The following is a 20,901-nucleotide window of genomic DNA, read 5'->3' on the forward strand; positions in this document are numbered from 1 at the left end:
CAGTTTCGAGACCTTAAAAGGTCCTCATAGAATGATTGGTTGTTGCCATATGATTTTTTCAGCTTCCTGTAGAGCTAGACTAACCACAGAGAGACCCTTCTCCCAAACTGAATAATTGTTTTTCTGCATCTTTGAAGCTGTGCGAATAAAACCCAACAGGGCAAGTCAGACCTTCAGGTCCATGTTGCCATATCTGTATGGATAATCCATAAATCGCAAAGCTCCATTCAATATAAAGTGGATCTGTCAGGCGTATTTGCCCTAAGGCCTGATATACCCCAGCTTCAAAGTTTAACAACTTTAAGGCTTCTTCATGGATGAGGGTCCAGTCCCAGGTGGTCCTTTTGTGTGTTAAATCATAAAGGGGGCAGGCTATGATGGAGAAATCTGGGATGTGTTTTCTCCAAAATACCAGCAGGCCTAGGGTATGTTGTAGCTCCTTTATATTTTCAGGCATTGTTACTTGCTCAGGGGTAGTCAAGGTTTTGGTGGGAATACACATTCCTCTACCAGATACCCAGGAACTTTACCTCAGAAGATGGGAGTTGTACCTTTTCTGCTGGAATTTGGAGCCCTAAATTTTCTAGGTGAGTAATTATCTCTGTTTGGGTTTGTCCCACTGCTGTGACATTGGAGCCACCAACCAATATAGCATCGATATATTGATATACTCTGACTCCTTCCTCGGGAGTAACCCGGGCAAGCTCTTGTGCCAGCACATAGTGAGTAATGGTTGGTGAGTGGTGATATCCCTGGGGGAGACATGTAAAAGTGAATTGCACACCTTCCCATGTAAAGGCAAAGCAATCTCTGCTTCCTGTAAAGGGATCATAAAAAACATAACTTTCATGTCAGCAGTTGCTAAAATCTGGTGGGTTTGCTCCTGTATGGTCACAATCAGTTCTGCTATGTTAGGTAGTGCAGCTGTCAAGGGGCCCGTATTGGCATTTAGATGCCGATAGTCAATTGTCAGTTGCCATTTTCCATTGGGTTTACAGACTGGCCACACTGGGGAGTGAGTTGGGATAATTATCCCTTGTTCTTGCAGTTCAGTTATTATGGGAGTGATTCCCTCCCTTGCCCCTGATGGTAGGGTACAGGCTTTTACATTAACGATTTTGGAAGGAGGAAGTGCAGGTGCCGGTTGTAAAACCCTTATAGAAACCATGGGGAGTCTGAATTTCCACTCCCTTCCTTTTGTGTCTACCCATGCTCTTCCATTCAATAAATCAAGTCCCAAAATGTTCATAGGCAAAATACCCAGTATCATCGTGACCTCAATTGGAGTTGCATCTCCTAGTAGCCAGCACTTGACTCAAGCAGTTCGCTGCAGCTTAGAGTTTCCAAAAACATATGTGACCCAAATTTGTTTTATCTGCCCAAAGTGCTAACATTTGAGCACCTGTATCTACTAGAAATGTAACTGGGGTTTTAAAGGGACCAAGGGGGAAAGTAATCAACAAGTCTCCCTTATTATTTTCTGTGAGCCTTCTTAAACAGACCCACTGGCTGTCCTCTGGCTCACTTATTGGGGACGGGACGTCCAGTTTCACATCTGAAGATCTATCAAATCCTTTTCAGGGACAGTAGGTGCCTTGGAGGCAATTACCATCATGTTGTCAGAACGGGGTTCCGTCCTTGTACTCTCGAGTGGGCTGTTCAATTTTGGGGGGCACCTTCTTTTTGTCTTTTCACGCTCAAATGAGCTTTTCTAAGGCCACAGTAGGCATACCATCCAACCCCCTTTTCAATTCCCTCAGCCCACAATAGGTTTCTCTTTGCCCCTGAGGTCCGGGGGGTGGTGTTGATTTTCCTGCTGTTCCACTCTTCACACAGCAGTTTTTTATTTTGTAGCTCCCCCTGTGATCCCCATCCTCCTACCATAGTTTATTAACTCTTGGGCTATTTCTCCCCCAAGTCATGGGCCCTCCTCCTCATGCCTGTCTCCCTCCTTGTGGGGCTAATGCATCCCGCGAACAGTCTTGTAGTTGTACTGCATATAGTTTCAAAGAATCAGGCAGACCCCAAATCAGGGGAGTCATTCCATCAGGGTTAACAATTAATAGCATCAGGGAAGGCTGTTGAGGGGCTAAACACCTATCATGCATTTATTGAAGACAAGCGGCCTTCTGCAAACTTTTGGTCAAGTGGTTTATAGTTGGGGTCTCAATACATACTGGATCCCCCCTTTTCAAGGGGTCCAGACCCCCTGCCCAATAGGCAGCTTGTTGAGTTAACGACCATGGCTCTCTTGGGTCATCAGTAGTTAGGAAAACTCCTGGTCTCCAGTATCCCTGGCCCTCGTCTTCTGACAGCAGAACTCAGTCGCCACCGGTCAGTGATACTCTCCATACATACTCCGTCTCAGTTTCTTGAGATAACCTGGTGTATTTTCCTGGATTTTTGACATTTTGGCCACCGAGTACGGCACTGTCCAGATAGTAATTTGCAGGGCTCTCCCACCTTGGCCGTTATTAGTGTTCTCTGTCTTAATTACTGGCCTCATCACCACTTCCTCATTCTCAAGGTAAAATATTTCTTGGTCAATTTCCAACTCCTTAGTCAGGTACAAGGGTCTTAGGCCCTGTTTCTCAGCCAGCTGTGCCAAGCTTGTAAATTTTGGCACACTATCTGGAACAGAATTAAGATCTGTCTGATCAGGAGATTCTTGTCCCTCTTCCTCTAATTCAGACTGTAAAAGTTTTTCTCGATCCAACACATCTGACAGAGCTGCGTGGAGTCACTGAGTGGTATTACATTCAGCAGTTATTTGGCTCTGCAGGGTTTTTATTTCTTCTTGCAAGGATTCAACCATTTCATCATTAGTTTACTTAATCAGGTCCCTCTCCTTCTGGGCCACCACTAGTGCTGCTCCCAACACAGCACACACCATGGCTTTTCTTTTTCCTGGTCATGCCTTTTGTTCCTTCATAAGCATTGTAATTCTAGCCACTACAACTTTCAGATTGTGCCAACTAATATGGGCCCATGCCATTCCTGGTGGGGAAGGGCATGCCTTATATTCCTTCAACTTTTCAATAACAGGGGAGCAGTCAAGCACTGGCATTTCCCAGGCAGCCATGGCTTGCCACTGCTCAAACCTCTCCCAGCTTATCACTGAGAGGTCACTTCCCAGCTTTCCCCACCCACACTCACCAGGTGGAGCATTGGTATCCCTTAGGACGTTCCAACACTGAGGGGATCCTGTCTGCGATGCCAATTTATATGTCACATCCCACCTATGGGAAGGGGAGAGTGACTCAGATTCACAGATCCCCTTGGTGCAGACTAAGGCGAGATAACACTCCAGGTCCACAAATAAGCATCAACTTTAATGGAACAAACACTCAGTAAACGTTGACTCTTTCACAATTATATCCAATCAAACTATGTGGCTTTATGAGAAGTTGAGGTAGGTCTTTCTATTACTTAACAACTTTAAGAGAAGAAGGGGAGGGTGGAGGGATCACCAGTCCTGGATCCAGTGTCAGACCTGCCAACATGGGTGTTCAGTGAAGAGAACACCCCAGAGGCTTGCACGTGCCCCTATTTATTTGCACCAGTCCCTGGACTTCTGGAACTTTCTCTCTCCCCAGTTCCAGGAGTGGTTGAGACAGCAGTCAGTCAAGGGAAGTGACACCAGCTGTCGTGTGTCGTCGTCATTCCCCCCCATGACTGCCTGTTGCTACCTCTGGAACCTTCTCTCTGGTTGTTGCCTGGACTCACAGTACAGTCACTTGGGTCTCATCCCTTACACTCCTATACACAGTTGTCTTAAGATAACTTGAGATTTTTCATGTTTCTGTGTGTACCTCTGTGGTGGTATTCTCAGGCTTAAAGGTACTGCGACTTCCTTTTTTCCCCCTCAAAGAAAGTGCTGCAGTCCTCACAGAAGAATGCACTGGTAGTGCATTGCAGTATTTAAAAGGACTTGTTGGTTAGACCCATGTTTGTAAAATTGGAAGAGATTCATTTATGCTTCCCTAAGCTCCTTTGCTAGTATTGCTTAAATCATGTCCCCTGACAGTGAACTGTGTTGGTTTGACTCTGGCTGATGTACCAGTCTTACACCAGGCTTTGTAGTGATGGGACCAGGGAAGCAGATGAGACTTGCCATGTTTTGAGCCAAGCTAGTTCTAGGAAAGCAACTTCTTGGAGCATGTCATAGCATGCGGTTCTAGTATCTGTTACAGATGAGGAGGTAAGGGGATTCAAATCCACTCTTGCTCAGCCTTCCAGTTCTGCTGAAGTGCTAGCTGAGTTCCTGACTGAAATGATTATTGCTGCCTTGCTCTGATGTGAAATGTTCTTTAAGGTCACCATATCTTTAAAAAAACACACCACCCCCCTCCCCCAAATACTGAGTCCAGTAAACAGTCTGATGCTTGAAGTGGTCTTCGTATTGAGAGATTGTCAAACAAACAAAATGCACAGGAACCATAGTGATGATGTTCATTTATTCAGAAAACATTTGAATTCTGTATGAGTAGAGCAGTCCCATAAGTCATGTCCTAATGTTTGTGGCCATGGTTAGAAATCTCTGAGTATAAAGGCTTTTACCTGCAGTAGTTAATGCAGTAGAGAAATGTACTACTATAATACTCATGGGGTTTATTCTCATTGGTAGTGACTCAATTGTGGGGCTTAACTTTTCATCTGAAACTTTTGTGGTTGGTTGTTGCAAGTAGCTTGAGGAGTGGTAAAAGACAAATTTCTGAAGCCTGCAAAACCTGAACATCCAAGGGGCTGTCTGAGCAGACTGACCTTCTGAGAAATGGGAGAGAAAGGGAGAGGTGTCTGTATTACACACAGGGTGCATGTTGTTAATTGAGAAGAAAAAGCAAATAGGTGTGTTCCTGACCAACAATGGCATTGTAAAGTTTTGTCTGGCTAGATCTTGTGATTGATGCTTCTAAAACCAATATGCTCCTTTCTGTGAAAACAAGATTTTCTTCCCATCCATATGTGTGATGCAAATGGAAAATACATTGTCTCTGGCCAGAGCAGACCCTCCAGTTGAAGACCACATAGTCAGAGGGCTTCTACAGGCACTGTTCTCTGTTGGGGCATGGAAAGGGGTCTCTGCTGTTGATCACAGATATGGAACAAAAGTAGTGAAGGTTTACCCCTGCTGGCTTGGCTTGCCATTTGGAGTAGGGGTCTCACATGTACAAAGAAATGTACAGTGCTTCTGTGTCTGTACAGGGACCATCTCTGTCAGCATAGCTTCCCCTCTGCAACAACACTTCCAGTATTATCGGTGGGACAGCTTTGTTCCAGTGGCAAAATTGATTTAGCATAAGTACAGCCTGGGTCATCAAAACACTGTACGGTCTTTTTAGTAGCAGCACTGAGCCTTCATGGTTGCAAATGTGGATTTATTTTGAAAGCAGAAGGGAATACACAGTACCTAAACTTCAGTTCTTGTGGTGGTTGGCTGTGGAATATGTGTGGAGTATGAGAAAGCTGAGTACGATATCCCTTGATTGGGGGGTATGTGAACAGTATGGGAATGGGAATGTGTAATGGGTTTCACAGAACCCACCTGATATGGAAACAGCAGGAAAAACTTTATTTCTAAGTTTAGGATTCTTAAAATTATATAAGAAAAAAATTGTGAATAGCAGTCCTGAGTATTTGTAGGAACTGCATGTTCACAGGCTTTGAAGATGGAGGTTGTTAAAGGAGACATTTACACAGACATGGGTACCACTAGGTTTGCTTTAATCACAACTCACGAGTTGGGCCACCACCTCAGTGAGTGGCACAGAACAAAGGGATGCAGCACAGCTTATATACACTTATCAAATCATTAGTCGGTGTCTGAAGTTTTTAGAAGTTTCCTTTGGTCTTGTCAGTTCTGCAAATCCATCACCTGACTCTGTCACAGTTGATTCATCTATTCGGTTGCAGTTTCTGTCTTGGTTCCAAGGTCCTCCCTGGACCATGATCTTCTTTCTGCCTGCTTTAACTCACACAATCCTTCAAGCACACTTAGTCTTTGAACAAGCAATTCCTATTCACATATACTAATTTTTCTAAAAACACCTGCATTTCTGAGAGCACCTGTGTACGCAAATTGATCATCTATTGTTTCTCTATTCTCCCACTGATTAACTTGACTGGGTTTTAAACCAGCCTTGAATTAGGGCTATACAAGGGCCGAGGCCTGGTTCTGCCATTTAGCAGCTTCAGCACTTTAAATTTCTTAATTCAAAATACATTTTCTTTAACAGAGGTCACCTAGCCCACTGGAGCATATAAAAGCTGCGCGTCACTTTGGGTTGTTGGCAGTTGATAAGCCTAGAAGAAACTGCTAGCTAGTGATTCAATTTCTGTAAATCTATGTGTATCAAAAACTTGATCAAAACTGATAACTAAATCAGTACACTAGGATAAAGGGGAATGTAGTACAGGTAAAGGAGTTACAGGAAGTCCAACTCTTCTTGAAAATGTGTTACAAAACATCCGTACAGAGGTTTAACTGGCAGAAATTGTCCCTTTCATAGAATAGAGTCATTTAGGTTGGAAAAGATCCTTAAGTCCAATCATTAACCTAACGCTACCAAGTCCACCATTAACCCATGTCTCGAAGTGCCACTGCCTCTCCTTCCTTGCCTATCCCTTCTGAAGAGTTTATAGCCATCCATTGCAGCATTCCAGTTTTGTGAGTCATCCCACCATGTTTCTGTGATTGCAATTATATCATAGTTTTCCAGCTGCACAATGGCTTCCAACTCCTCCTGTTGTTGCCCACGCTGCATGCATTGGTGTAGATGCACTTCAGTTGCGCTATTGTCCTGCTACCTTTTTGGGGGGAGAATCCCTAATTCCTATTATGACTCTTCTCAAGGTGCTTCCATGGTTTCTAACGCATCAACAACCCTTGCATCTTTGCTGCTGCGCAGATCTCCATCCCCTACCCCCACTGAGATGGCTAAGGTGCTGCGTGCATTAGTATAGAGATGTCTCAAATGTGCTCCAGTGTACTCAGCCCATCGTGGAACAGACTGAAGGACCTTGCTAGCACACTGTCCCTCAAACATTGTCGTGGTGCCTGCACCCTTATCTGTGAGTGAGGCTGGTTTTATCTCTTTCCCCCTTCAAATCTAGTTTAAAGTTTTTTTCAATGAGCCCTGCTAACTCCTGCGCAACAGTCCTTTCCCCCCTTTGACACAGGTGTACCCCATGTCACCAGCAGGCCTGGTGTTGTGTAGGCTGACCCATGATCAAAAAACCCCAAATTCTGCTGGTGACACCCATCACAGAGCCAGGTATTGAATGTTTGGGTTTTAAATGTGAAGTCTGAAGATCTAGTCTAGAAATCTGCAAACCACTAGTGATTCCTCTGCTGCTCCAATGGAGTGTAAAAAGACATGCTGCTCCTGGTCTTCATCTATTCCAGCAGAGCCAAACTCTTCAGTGGACATACTTTAGGTAGCATATCACAAAAGCACTTCTCTGTGAAAATAATTCATTGTACCTCTTCCAAAAATTTGGGCAGAGTGATTGTGAAAATAACTGAGATGATCTATGCTTTGCATGTAAAAATTCCCATAACAAGATAATCTCTTTATGGTAAAGCGCTTCATTTGGATCATGTAGCTACATATAATCCATTTTTTCTGCAGAAAAATGTTTCCTTGTGCTGCAATAGGAAATGTCAGGTATGGAACCTTAATGTTGATAAATGCTTGTATTTGCAACATTGAATTCTTAAAAATTAATCTCTGAACTTGGGGAAAATTTCTTCAGGTGGAGGCCAACCCAGCAAAACCAGTTTGTCTCACGAGGTTCACTGGTAGCGCACACATGAAATCTGCAGGTGCTTCTGTATTGACTTTCAGAGATGTGAAGCTTTCAGTGCTTGCTGCTTGGTTTGTGGCTATAGGCTGTGCTCATTTGACAAATAGAGATGTATGAATTAGGTGCACACACAACCTCTTTTCAGTGACTAAGACTGGTTGTTGATCAGTCTGGGTATGAGATGGAGAAAATATGTTTATGTGTTGCCAAGACACCAGCTCTCTTTTCAACTTTGATCCAGAAACTAGTAGTCCGCAATATAGACTCTAATAGTGCCAAAGTTTTCCCTTGCTTGTCCATATGATTAACCCTAGAAGCAATATTTAGTACTATGTGCCTATATAGTGGTGCTGATATGAGGAGTTGGTAGCTAATTTTCTAGTAAAAGCCTGGCTGGAGACAAACAAAGTGCTTGTACTGGCATGAGGTATATGTTTGATGCTGTTTTACTTGCTTTCCTCATCTGTTTTATGGTTCTGTGATTCTGTGTTATGAGCAAGAAATTTCACTTTTTCTTAGTAAGCCATGGTAGTTTGGCAGTGGCTCTGATGCCGAATAACCATTGATAATATTGCTAAAAAGTAGAAAAATTCAACATTAAGCCTTCAGACATGTTAATTTCTAAGTCCACATCTGGCTGTGAGTTTTTTCTAGTATCGCAGATGCACTTGATTGCACAAGGTTCTGACAGCTCTTAATTGGTTTGAGGATCGAACACTTCATTTTGGTTCCTGACTTGTCTTTTTTGGAAGATTAGTCAAAATTATAGGAACACATTATGAGAGGGTTTTTTATAGTTATATAGGAACTCAAAACTAAGTCCTGATGCTTTTCTTTGTTGGCTTCTTCTTTCCAGGCCAGTTGATTTCGGGTTTTTGAGAGATTTTCAAATGGCCACCGAAGTCTGGCTTCTTTTATTAATTAATAAAAGTGGGTGAAAGCTAAATGTTTTTACCACAGGTATCCTCCGTTGGTATGGTGGTTGGTAGATATTGGGGAAGAACCTGCTGGGAGACTCTGCATAAATTCCAAACTCATTAACATCACAGGGAATTACCAGCAGTCAGTTACAATGATGATAAGGTTTTCATGCTGACACACAGAGAGCCAGGAGGCATGCTTGAGGCAGGCCTATTAAATACTGCTCCAAGCTTGACCTTCTGAAGCGTATTAGACCCTTGATGAGATTTTATTCCCTTGATGTTGCAAACTTGTTCTTCTGGTTTAGTAGGGCTGAGGAACTTGCTCTTAATAGCCTAAAGCTGTACTTCAGGCTGTGATCTTAATTGATAAACATGACAAATCCTTGAATTTTTCAAGGTTGAAGTAAATTAATCCTTTTTATTATGCCAAAATAAAAGTGCTCTTCCTTGGTCCTTACTTAGGGCATGGGACTTAATTCTGTTGATTGCCAATTATGTTAAAAAAAGAGACTTCAGCTTAACTGGTAAATCATACCAAATTAATTGGGCATCACTTACAAATGAGTATTTTGGTAATTGCAGTAGTCCCCACCCTGACTTTTCTTTAGGAATAATTACCACAGTGTGTCTAAATAGTAGTTTTTAGTTGGATATCTGCCTTCTCTTCAAAGACAGGGCTGCTTCCCTAGTAGACTGTACCACTACCCATCCTGTATTGCACTGATAGTGAATGCCATTAGGGATCTATTGCTGCCACCAGAATCCTCTCAAATGTCAAAATAGTGTTACACATGTAGAAATATCTTTTACTCAAAGAGTTGGCTAATAGCAGTATCACTTGCCATTTTGTATTGCTGGGTCAGATTTTTCAAAAGCTAACTGTTTTCCTTCCCTGAGTTTCCAGATAAGTTTTGCTATACTTGTCAGCATGACCTTCGGATAGTACTTAGTGTCTGCCCACAGCCAAAGTCTATTATAAGCGAACGCTGTCTGAACTTGAGTTTCACCCTGGATCAACTGGTGCGAGCAGTGCTCGGGCAGTGAACATGTATAGCACTCTAAACCATAGCTGCTTGGTTAGTTTTCAGTAACGTCCTGCAAATATGTGCTCCAGCCAGGTCCTCTGTACGTCTGTTACTGTTTGGAAGAGAGGACTGCACTGCAGTCACTTCAAGTGCTTGTAGGATGTACAGTCCCCTTTCAGCAAGGCAAGAGGCACCTAACAGACATGGCTAATATGGGGTAAAAATAATTTATGGTTAGGATTCAGATTAACCATCTTCTAAATGGTGTTGACAGTTCAAGTTACAGACTTCTTAAAGGCTAGAGCCACTAGATGAATGTCTACTGAAGTCATTTAAAAACTGCTTTTGTCTTGCAGAAACTTTTTTCATAACTAGAAACATAACACCTTAAAAAGGCATTGTTGCTGTATTTTACTAGTTTATTTAACAGGTTTATCCAAATTTGTCCTGTTTCTGCCTGATAGTATTTACAGGTCCCTTGGTAACTTCTCTGTACTACAATGGAGAAAGGGCTAATAAACCACTGAGGTCTATTAAAAACCGTTTTACTGCTTGCTGTAGTAAGTAGTTCTGTAAATTTGGCCTTTCAATTTGGCAGAGCACCTGGAAAACTACCAACCATGTCCAGTTAATATTTTTCTAATGTTTCCTGACTTGGGTTTGTACCAGGAAAGAGCAAAAACTTTATTTAGGGCAGAGAGGTGTGCTGAGCAATAAGTGTACACCAAAAAGCCCTAAATGGTAAGCAAATGTGTCTTCTAGGGCAGAAGGACTGATCCCTGAGATCTCATCACCAATGATGGGGATAGGGGTGTCCGTGTGTGTGTAGAAGGAGAAAGAAAATATCTTAAGGAGCATGGTGTGCTTCCAGGTCAGTGGATGCCTTGTTTTGTTCTGCTGCAGGTTTTAAGTGGCCTTCAGACTTGGCTAAAAAGCAATACACTTTTTAGTTGCACAAAGCTAGTGGACTCTTGATAGAGCTTGTGTCCCTCGGTACATAGAAAGTCTGTATGTTTCCTTATATACTTTTAAAAAAATAAACCAAACAAAAAGCCCACCCACAAAAAAGCTCCCCAAAGCACAAAACCCCCAGCCATTTAAAAGGGCTACATGCTTGAGGACATCATAACTCTAAGTCAGTAGGTGGGAAGCATTTTACTTGTTACAGGATTGTGTAACTGTCCTGTCTTGCATCAGAAAGCTGTGCTCTGTGAAGAACTAAAAAAAAAAAAAAAAGAACCCCCCCCCAAAAAAACCACAACAAGGGAGACACATCAGGGCAACTGATGCCTCAGAGAGAGAAGAGCTGTTAAAAGTCTCCCTTAAAACCACAAAGGAGTGTCTCAGCACTCTCAAAACTATGAGACTGCAACAAGGTCTTTTACCATCTCATACTAATATACTCTTCATGCCAGTCCCTCTGCTGCCATCTCCTAATCTCTCCTCATCCCAGGCATGCATCGCACCCCTAACACCCTCTCTCTTCTTTAGCTGCTCCCTCTTTATTGACTGCCCAACCCCTTAACAGAAGCAGCCACACCTGCACTTTATCTACATTGGCCAACCCCCCTAAAGCCAGCCCACAGCTGTATGTTATCAATATTAATTAACCCAGCTTCATTCCTCTGCAAAGGAGGACCCTGCAAACCTACAAGTGGCAGATTTTTTGGGGGGTTATATGTAGGATGGTAAAAGCACAGTAAGGCCTGGGTAGTGGAATGCTCCAGGCAAAGGTGAGAAACTGAAAGGTGATGCAAGGGGAGAGTGTGTTGGAAGAAGGATGCCGATATAGTCCTCCTGGAAGACAGCTACTTGCAGCAGTAAGTGGTGAATGTAATTATAATGCAAGACAGAGGGCTTAACAAGTTTGAATCTGTGATACAGAATTGTTTAGATTGGAGAAGGCCATTAAGAAGATTGAATCCAACCATAAATCTAACACTGCCAAGTTGTTGTGGTTTAACCCTGGCTAGCAACAAAGCACCACGCAGCCACTCGCTCACCCCCACAGTAGGATGGGGGAAAGAATTGGAAGAGTAAAAATGAGAAAACTTGTGGGTTGAGATAAAGACACTTTAATAAGCAAAGCAGAAGTTGTGCATGCAAGCAAAGCAAGGAATTCATTCATTACTTCCCATTGGCAGGCAGATGTTCAGCCATCCCCAGGAAAGCAGGGCTCCATCATGCATAACGGTTACTTGGGAAGACAAATGCCGTAATGCTGGATGTCTCTCCCTCCTTCTTCCCCCAGTTTATATATTCAGCATGACGTCATGTGGTATGGAATATCCCTTTGGTTGGTTTGGGTCAGCTGTCCTGGCTGCATCCCCTCCCAATTTCCTGTGCCCCTCCAGCCCTCTCGCTGGCAGGGCCCAAGAAACTGAAAAATCCTTGTCTTAGTATAAACATCACCCAGCAACAACTAAAAACATCAGTGTGCCATCAACATTGTTCTCCCACCAAATCCAAATCACAACACTGCACCAGCTGCTAAGAAGAAAAACACCTCTGTCACAGCTGAACCAAGGACACTAGTCCACCACTAAACCATGTCCCTAAGCACCATGTCTACACATCTTTTAAATACCTCTAGGGATGGTGACTCAACCACTTCCTTGGGCAGCCTGTTCCAATGCTTGACAACCCTTTCAGTGAAGAAATTTTTCCTACTATCCAGCCTAAACCTCCCCTGATGCCATTTGAGGCCATTTCCTCTTGTCCAATCACTTGCTCCTTGGGAAAAGAGACTGACACCCACCTCGCTACATCCTCCTTTCATGTAGTTGTAGAGCGTCAGCCTCCTTTTCTCCAAACTAAAATACCACCCCAGTTCCCACAGCTACTCCTCATAAGACTTGTTCCCCAGACCCTTCACCAGCTTCATTGCTCTTCTCTGGACGTGCTCCAGCACCTCAATGTCTTTCTTGTAGTGAGGGGCCCAAAACTGAACACAGGATTTGAGGTGCAGCCTCACCAGTGCCACCTACAGGGGAACAATCGCTTCCCTAGTCCTGCTGGCCACACTATTTCTGATACAAGCCAGGATGCTATTGGCCTTCTTGGCCGTCTGGGCACACTGCTGGCTCATATTCAGCTGGGTGTCGACCAACATCCCCATGTCCTTTTCTGCTGGGCAGCTTTCCACTCTTCCCCAAGCCTGTAGCATTGCGTGGGGTTGTTGTGACCCAAGTGCAGGACCCAGCACTGAGCCTTGTTGAACCTCATACAACTGGCCTCAGCCCATCGGTCCAGCCTGTCCAGATCCCTCTGTAGAGCCTTTCTACTCTCAAGCAGATCAATGCTCCCACCCAATTTGGTGTTGTCTGCAAACTTACTAAGGGTGCATGCACCTGGTCCCCTTGTCCAGATCATTGATATTAAAACTGGCCCTAATACTGAGCCCTGGGGAACACCACTTGTGGTGCGAAATCAAACTCTACAACTCACGGGGAATTATAAAGTAGGTACGTTTATTGTGGCGCCAGGTACAAGGGGGATCTCTCCTCCTAAGCTGCACACCGAGGGGTTAAATAAGCAAATACTTATAACACAGAAGCATACATATTCATTAGATTCCCAAGAAAAGATGGGATTATTACAATTAGTTCCAGGAACTCATTATCATAAATCTCCTCCCTCTGGTGAAGGTGCATTGACACCTGGTGGTTGTGGGCTGAGGTCTCTGGGAGGAAGGCTCACAGTCTTCTTCAAGATGTACTTTTCCCTTTGGCAGAAAAATGCTGAGTAGTCCACATCAGCAACCGCAGAGCCAGATTGTACTAGTTCTCTTCCCGGGTAGTACATTTTGTAGACAACACAATTCTTGCTTACAACTTAGCTATTAGTTCTGTATCTACAGCTGCAGACAGTGTCCTTGTTAGTCATTCTGTTATCTACAAGTGATGAAGCACTAGTTGCAAGGTCTGCATATTTATCAAATGATTTTAAGCTTTAACTATTTCATGACCAGCTGCCAGCTTGATTTAATTCCATTCACCAGAACTCTTTGGGCTCAGCTGTCCAGCCAGTTTTTTACCCAGTGAAGAGTACACCCATCCAAGACACGAGCAGCCAGTTTCTCCAGGAGAATGCTGTGGGAAACAGTGTCAAAAGCTTTACTAAAGTCCAAGTAGGCAACATCCACAGCCTTTCCTTCATCCAGTAAGTGGGTGACCTTGTCATAGAAGGAGAACAGGGTAGTCAAGGAGGACCTGACTTTCATAAACCCATGCTGACTGGGCCTGATCACCTGGTTGTCCTGCACATGCCACGTGATGGCACTCAAGATGAGCTGCTCCGGAACCTTCCCCGGAACCCAGGTCAGGCTGACAGACCCGTAGTTCCCCGGTTCTTCCTTATGGCCCTTCTTGTAGATGGGTGTCACATTTGCTAACCTTCAGTCAACTCTGACCTCCCAGGGTAGCCAGGACTGTTGATAAATGATGGAAAGTGGCTTGTTGAGCTTTTCCGCCAGCTCCCTCAGTACCCTTGTGTGGATCCCATCTGGCCCCATGGACTTGTTTGTGTCTATATCCCTAGTACAAGTGTTGAAATCCTAAGTCCTGTTTTCAGCCTTTAAAAAGAATCTTTAAAAAGTGGTGCACCATCAGTGTTGTACTTATGCACCTTTTTCTTAAGGAACATAGTAATGGAAATAAATCAATAACTCTAGCTGTCTGTGGAGCATTGACCTTGGCTGGATGCAATGTGCCCACCAAGCCACTCTATCACTCCCCTCCTCAGCAGAACAGGAGGGGGAGAAAATAAGATTAAAAAAACTTGTGGGTCAAGATAAAGGCAGTTTAATGAAGCATTAGCAAAGGTCATGCATGGAAGCAAAGGAAAACAAAAGATGTTTTTCTCTACTTCCCATCAGCAGGTGATGTTCAGCCACTTCCTGGGAAGCAGGGCTTCAGTACACATAGTGGTTGCTCCAGAAGGCAAATGTCGTAAATAATGAATGCCACCCCTCCCTCCTCCTTTCTCTTAGCTTTTCTATCTGAGCAGATGTCATATGGTATGGAATATCCCATTGGTCACTTTGGGTCAGCTGTCCAGGCTATGTCCCCTCCCAAGATCTTGCCCTTCCCCAGCCTACTGGTGAGGAGAGGGAAGGTTGGAGGGACAGCCTTGATGCTGTGGGAGCACTGCCAAACCACTGGTGTGTTATCACCACCTTTCTAGCTACCAGTACAAGCACAGCACTATGAGGGCTGCTATGGGGCTCAACCAGACCCAATATGCTGTCATTTCATTCATACTTTCTTAAAGGAACAAATTAGTTTCACCATGTGTCATTATCTTCAATAGTAGTAATTGGACACTTTTTGAAAATGGACAGTATTGTAGCTTTGAGATTTGATTGGGGAGAGATGGTTAAATAAAACAACTCTGTATACTGCCTTCTCTTACTAAAGTGGAGCAAGGGAAATGGCAAATTAGATCTCTGTAGAAATGATGGGTCAAAAGTAGACTTGATTTTCAATTCTAGTGCTGCAGTTTTTCTCAGTGAAATGCTGCTGTGGAACTAATCTGTATCAGTTTTATTGTCTTACCTTGTCATTGTTGTAGCTTCAGAGATAATTGCATGTCATTAGTAGGCAGTGTCCATATGAAATAAAACATGATGCAGTAGGGTACTGGAAACTGCAATACCTTCAGATGGCTTTAATCCAACTTGGTCAACTCTGTGGGAAAGATACTGTTCATATGCAAGGTAACCTATTGTGCCTGTCTTTGATACCTGCCATTGCAGGGAACTTCCTCCTTGCTGTACAGAGTTGTGTTTGTGAACTGTCAGGACTATCTCGCTCTGCTGTTCCAAGCCATGATATGTCAGTGTTTTGACCAACTGTCCTAGCTTTGGTATCACTTTTAGTTATTCCAAAGAACCATTTTGCTTTTATTGCTTTTTGTATAGAGGTCTCTCTGGTGTTGATACAATTCTCCCACTAGCTGTTGTATGGAAGTTTTTCTTACAACTTTTCTCTGTGGTTTCCTCCACTCCTACCCCTGAAGTCAAATTAAGAAATAAGAGATAATGGAGAAACCTGTATATTTTGGTGGTGTTCCAAACTTTGGTAGGTTTATGGGATCAACAGCATCTTTCCTTGAAATCTGCATTATTACCAGATTGGTGTGAAGGAATGGTTGAGATTCTTACAGCTGTCAGTGGAGAGAAAATTAATCTTACATGTTACTTTGGGTTGTTGAAGCCCAGTAACTTCTCCTTATAAGAAGGATATTCCTGTGATTGGTTCTTACTTGAGACGCTGAGCATCACTCCAGTTTTTACTCCATCTCAGATACTAGATGCTGGCTTTAACACTGCACCAAGCTTTCATTGGCTACTAGATGTTGGGGTCTGGAGCGGGTCTGCAGACAAGTTAGTTGACTTCAAAGACTTAGCCGTGTACCTTTAAGACAGCCACAAATTGTCAGGTCTGTAAACAGGATGTGAAGAATCGGAACTTAGAACCACAGCATACGGGCACCTACAGCAACAGCAAATAGCAAGCAAGAAGAAGGACACAAAAACCTATCAGGGTCTGACACATGTACTGTCTAAGATATATAAATAGTTTGTATAAACAATAAAGGGGCCATTTTGTCCGAACCCAGCCACGCAGACATAGTGTTTCTTTTCAGTCTGCCTCGACTTGCGTCACCACAACTAGATGTTTCCAGTAGTAACTAGTGGCTGAAATATTAGAACTATAAGTGTCAATGTAAGTATCTAAAGAAATGATTGCATGACATTGCTCTGATAAAACAGAAAGGATTTCATAGTACATTGGCTAGCAGTATTAGTACACACACTTTTCACTTTAAGGAAAACCAGGTTGTGAACTTGCCATGCAGTGGCCAGTCTTCAATGAAGTCTTCAGCATGTGGTTAAGCTCTGTTTACATGGACGTGTAAACTTAGCTGCCTTGAACCTGATGCAGTGTTGCTGTGTGCTTCTGTCACTTGTTCCACAGCGAGTTGTATGGTCACAGTTTTGAGTGTTATAGGCAGAGATGAATTTGTGGCCATACGTGCCAGGAAATGTCACAGGACACTGACCGGCCCCAGTGTCAGGCTGTGCTTCATGCTGCATATTGAGCAAATCTTTTGCTAAAGCTTTTGAAAACAAATCCAGAGTGCTGGGTTAAAAGTTGCTGGTAAAGCAACGAGCAGGGATTCTTTTTGATCTCCAGAGGAGCTGCTCTTTGAAGTTGATATCTCTTTCTTGTAACTCAGAGAAGGGTTTCTACAGATTTAGCTATGCTTGTGGTGCTGGGTCAGGACTTTCCTTGCTGGAGCTCAACCACAGGGTAGCCTTCACTGTGCTGAATGCCCCTTGAATGCAAAGGCCAGGTAGTAGCAAGAGGAAAAGCCAGTATACTTTGGAGTGTTTTCTTCAAAAGCTTTTCCTCAGCTTTTACAGAATGCCCTGATGGCTTAATGTGACACATCCTATTTTTAATGCAAACAGCTCCCTTCTGGAATCCTACTGTTGTCTAGAAAATGAGCAAGAGAAAAACCAAAAGATTGTATTTTGGGCCACTCCAAAAGCACGTGTGTAGGACTTGGTGTATAGGCTGTGTGTGATTTGTTTAATGTTTCCATGGTCCTTCTGGTAGGAACAAGGTTTCTTCCCATAGATGAAGAGGGCTCTGATAGCCCTGTTGAGTACACAGAAGCAATGCTAACAAGATCAGGGATTTAGATTTCTGTTCTCAATTGATTTTTATTTTTTTTTTAAACATCTTTCCACTGTGGATCAGGATTTCTGTTTAAGTCTTTCCTTTGCTTCCTGGGTGGTCAGGGGCAAACATTAGAACTGCACAACATTCATCCTGTATCTCTAAGGTTAAAAAGTTAATTTTGAGTTTACACTTCAGCAGCACCTCTGAGATTCTGGCAGGTCTCCCTGTGGAGGTACTGGCCACCTTCCTGAGAAACCAACAAGGCAGGTGAGGGCAAACCAAGACTGAATAGACTGTTAGTGTCAACTTTCCTTTTGGAGCTTAGCAGCTCATGGCTTGCTTGGAGGTGATGGGAATTCTCCAACAAAAACAACCCAAAGAAAAATGAATCCTATCCTGGCAATGAAATCTAAATAGACAGTGTAGGAAACCTTACGGCTCCAGAGTGCTAGATGCTTGTGTCCCACAGATGGTCTCTAAAGTGATCTTGCAGCATTAATTTTTGTCTTCATACCCTCTGGTTGTTCTCACTGAAGTCAGATGGTAGTCAACAGCCATATTAGGATAGAAAGAGCCTTTTGGGATATCAGTGCGACATCCACATCTGTTCTCCCCAAATAGCCACCATTCTTCTTGTTCCTACAGACATGATGTTACAAGCTGGCTTAATGCAGGACCTACAATTCTGAAACAGTTTCACTTTTATATAGACCAGAAGTATATGAATGTGCTTGTACCAGGAATAAATAAATGCTTCTATAACAATTTTTGTGTCTTACAACTTAATTACTTGACTGCGTCTTTTAGCTAACTGGCATAGGATGTAGCGCTCTCTCTCCTTATGAGCAACATATCATTATCTTCTAATGGGTTTCTTAAATCCCTTTCATGGAAGGAACCTCCTGTCTGGTATGGGACAGGATATTACATAGTCCTTGGCTTCACGGTGGTGATGGCTGTTATAATGTGCGGGAAAATGAATGGGTCCGCAGTACTGTTTTCCATTCCCAGGAACATCTGAGGGTTCATCTGTGCTGTAACCACATCAACAACTCCAGCATTGTGTAGAGATGCCTGAATGAATGTTAAGATAAGAAAGAATCTCTGTCCAGGCATCCCAGCATGGAGACCAGCAGGACTGCAAGGTCTGTCCCAGAAGGCAGGTAAATTAGCCTTCAGTGAGCTTCATGCTTTTGTGATGAAAATATACCTCAGGTAACTTGTTTAAAGCTAAGTGGAGTTGTCTTTCAGCCTCACTGCAGTAACTCGATAGCAGTGAGTCCCTCAGAGCACTGAATGTTTTTAGCCACATGGAAGGGATTTGCCTCCAAGCTATGCAAGAGTGCATGCCAGTCATGCAGAGGTTCTATTGCCTCATGGTTACATGTCTTCGCTTACTAACATATTTGAGCTGCTTCCAGCAAGGTTACTTGTGAAGAGTGAGTCTGGAGGGGAGATTCTTTTGATGTTCACTTATTTGACTTGAGTTTTCTGAGTCCTAAAGGATGTGTTTTGTAGATGACTCTGCAGGGGAGGCAGCGAGGAAAGCCAGACACAAGTGTCTTTGCTTTAAAAATAGGGAAGAAAACTATTTCTCTTAACAGTCAGTTGCTGAACTGAACTGTAACTAAATTTCCAAGCAATCTATAAGCCCTACAGAATATTGTGTAGAGTTTCATATCTTTCAGTTTTGTGCAAGGCAGTGATTATTGGGGGCAGTTTTTAGAGCTCTTGCAGAGTAATGGAAGATTGCTACCCAGTTCCAGTGCTGCCATGTTCCTTCCTAAAAAACTGTCCGGAAAGTGTTCTGGGAGGAGGATTTTTTTTGCATCCTGCTGCTGTTGGAAAAGTTTCAGAACAGGGCAAGTTGTGTGGATTGGCCTCTGGTATCTGTTCTGTTCTTGCTTGAAATAACTTTACTCAGTAAGCCTTTTTCAGATTGTTTTGGCGGTTTCTGTAGGTGACTCCTATGCTGTGTCATGACCCGACAGACTTCCCACCTGCTACCCAGAGCAGGGAATCCACTTCACCGGTTATGGACCCAGGTGGTGCAAACAAATGCTAGGACTCACAGTCTGATTAATGTGATTGCTTTAATAAACACCATAAATCAATGCCCACAAACAAATCACTATCCCTGTTAATATAATGGAGGCAGTGATCGTATGTTGTTCATCCTTGATAGTATTATAATAAGCAGCACACAGAAAGGTAAATAAATAGACTAAAAAGTTGATTAAAACATTATAGTAAGCTACAAGTGAAAGAAAGCAAATAGACATACAACCTGCTCAGAGGGAAAGTGCAGCGTGATGATGATAGGGAATCGCAGGCCAGCTGAGATGGAGCTCCATCGAGCACTCTCTGAGTTGAGATTTTATACCCTTGCAGTCACGTAGGCTTTTTGTATGGATAACTTCGATAGGCAAGCCTTTTTTATCAGTTCAGACACAACATGGAGGTGTTACAACACTGGATGTGTGAAGAAGAAACTACCTGGCCTATGCCCGGTTTTGCTCCTCTCTTATGGCTTCAATGGCAGTTTCCATTCTTCAGTACACTTCTTTTTTGTTTTTTCCAAACAACAGCCTGAACCTCACATGCTGCCATGGTGCACTAGGCTTTAGAGGCAACTGGAAACCAATGGAAGTCCTCTACAGTGCCCCTGTGAAAGCTATCAGATAAGAGTTTTAAATTATCTGTATGCCTTGGCTGTGCCTATAAAATAAGTAAATCAGTGGGTGGGCAAACAGAGACTTATGTGAAGGAGCCTCTAGATGCTTTTGGAGGGCTATGTCTAAAGGAGCAACTATGCAGGACTTATTTTCTAATAAGTATTTGTTTCAGGACAGTCACATCAAATACAGTAAATGTGTGAGTTAAAACAGAAGCTTCTGTTAGACCATTGCTGGGTCAGCATGTTATGTGGAAAAACTTGATGCAAAAAGTTGGTGCCATATGATTGTACTATTGCTGTGCCATGGTTCTGGCTTTGAGCTGCTATGCAGGGTTTTGTCTCTTGAGGGCAAATAGCCCCAAAGGACTGAATGTGCAGTGTTATTTCCTGGCCAATCTGTAAGGCACTCAGGGCTCTGAGCAAACTCTGAGACACAGCCCTTTTATTCACAAATATCCATACAGTTGTGCTTGGCAGAGATTTGAGGCTTTCCTGCACAGGGAGTTGTTTTGGCTGAGACTTTTTCTTGATTAACATGTCAGTGTTTTGCATGACATAGTTCTCCAAATCAGCTAGTTTACTTTCAAAGATATCACTAAACATGCTTTTCTTAAAGACTTCCTTGCTGCCAGCCTTCCTGCTGCTGTTCCCCCACGTTACTTCAGATTGCTGTGGGGTCCGATACGGCTTTAAATACCGGGGCACAGCCAAGTATGTTTGTGTACATTTGCAGGTTTCTGTCCTTAATGTGAGAGCCACTGAGTTTTGTGTGCACCTGT

This window comes from Falco naumanni, chromosome W, assembly GCF_017639655.2.
Source record: "Falco naumanni isolate bFalNau1 chromosome W, bFalNau1.pat, whole genome shotgun sequence".
Classification (NCBI taxonomy): domain Eukaryota; kingdom Metazoa; phylum Chordata; class Aves; order Falconiformes; family Falconidae; genus Falco; species Falco naumanni.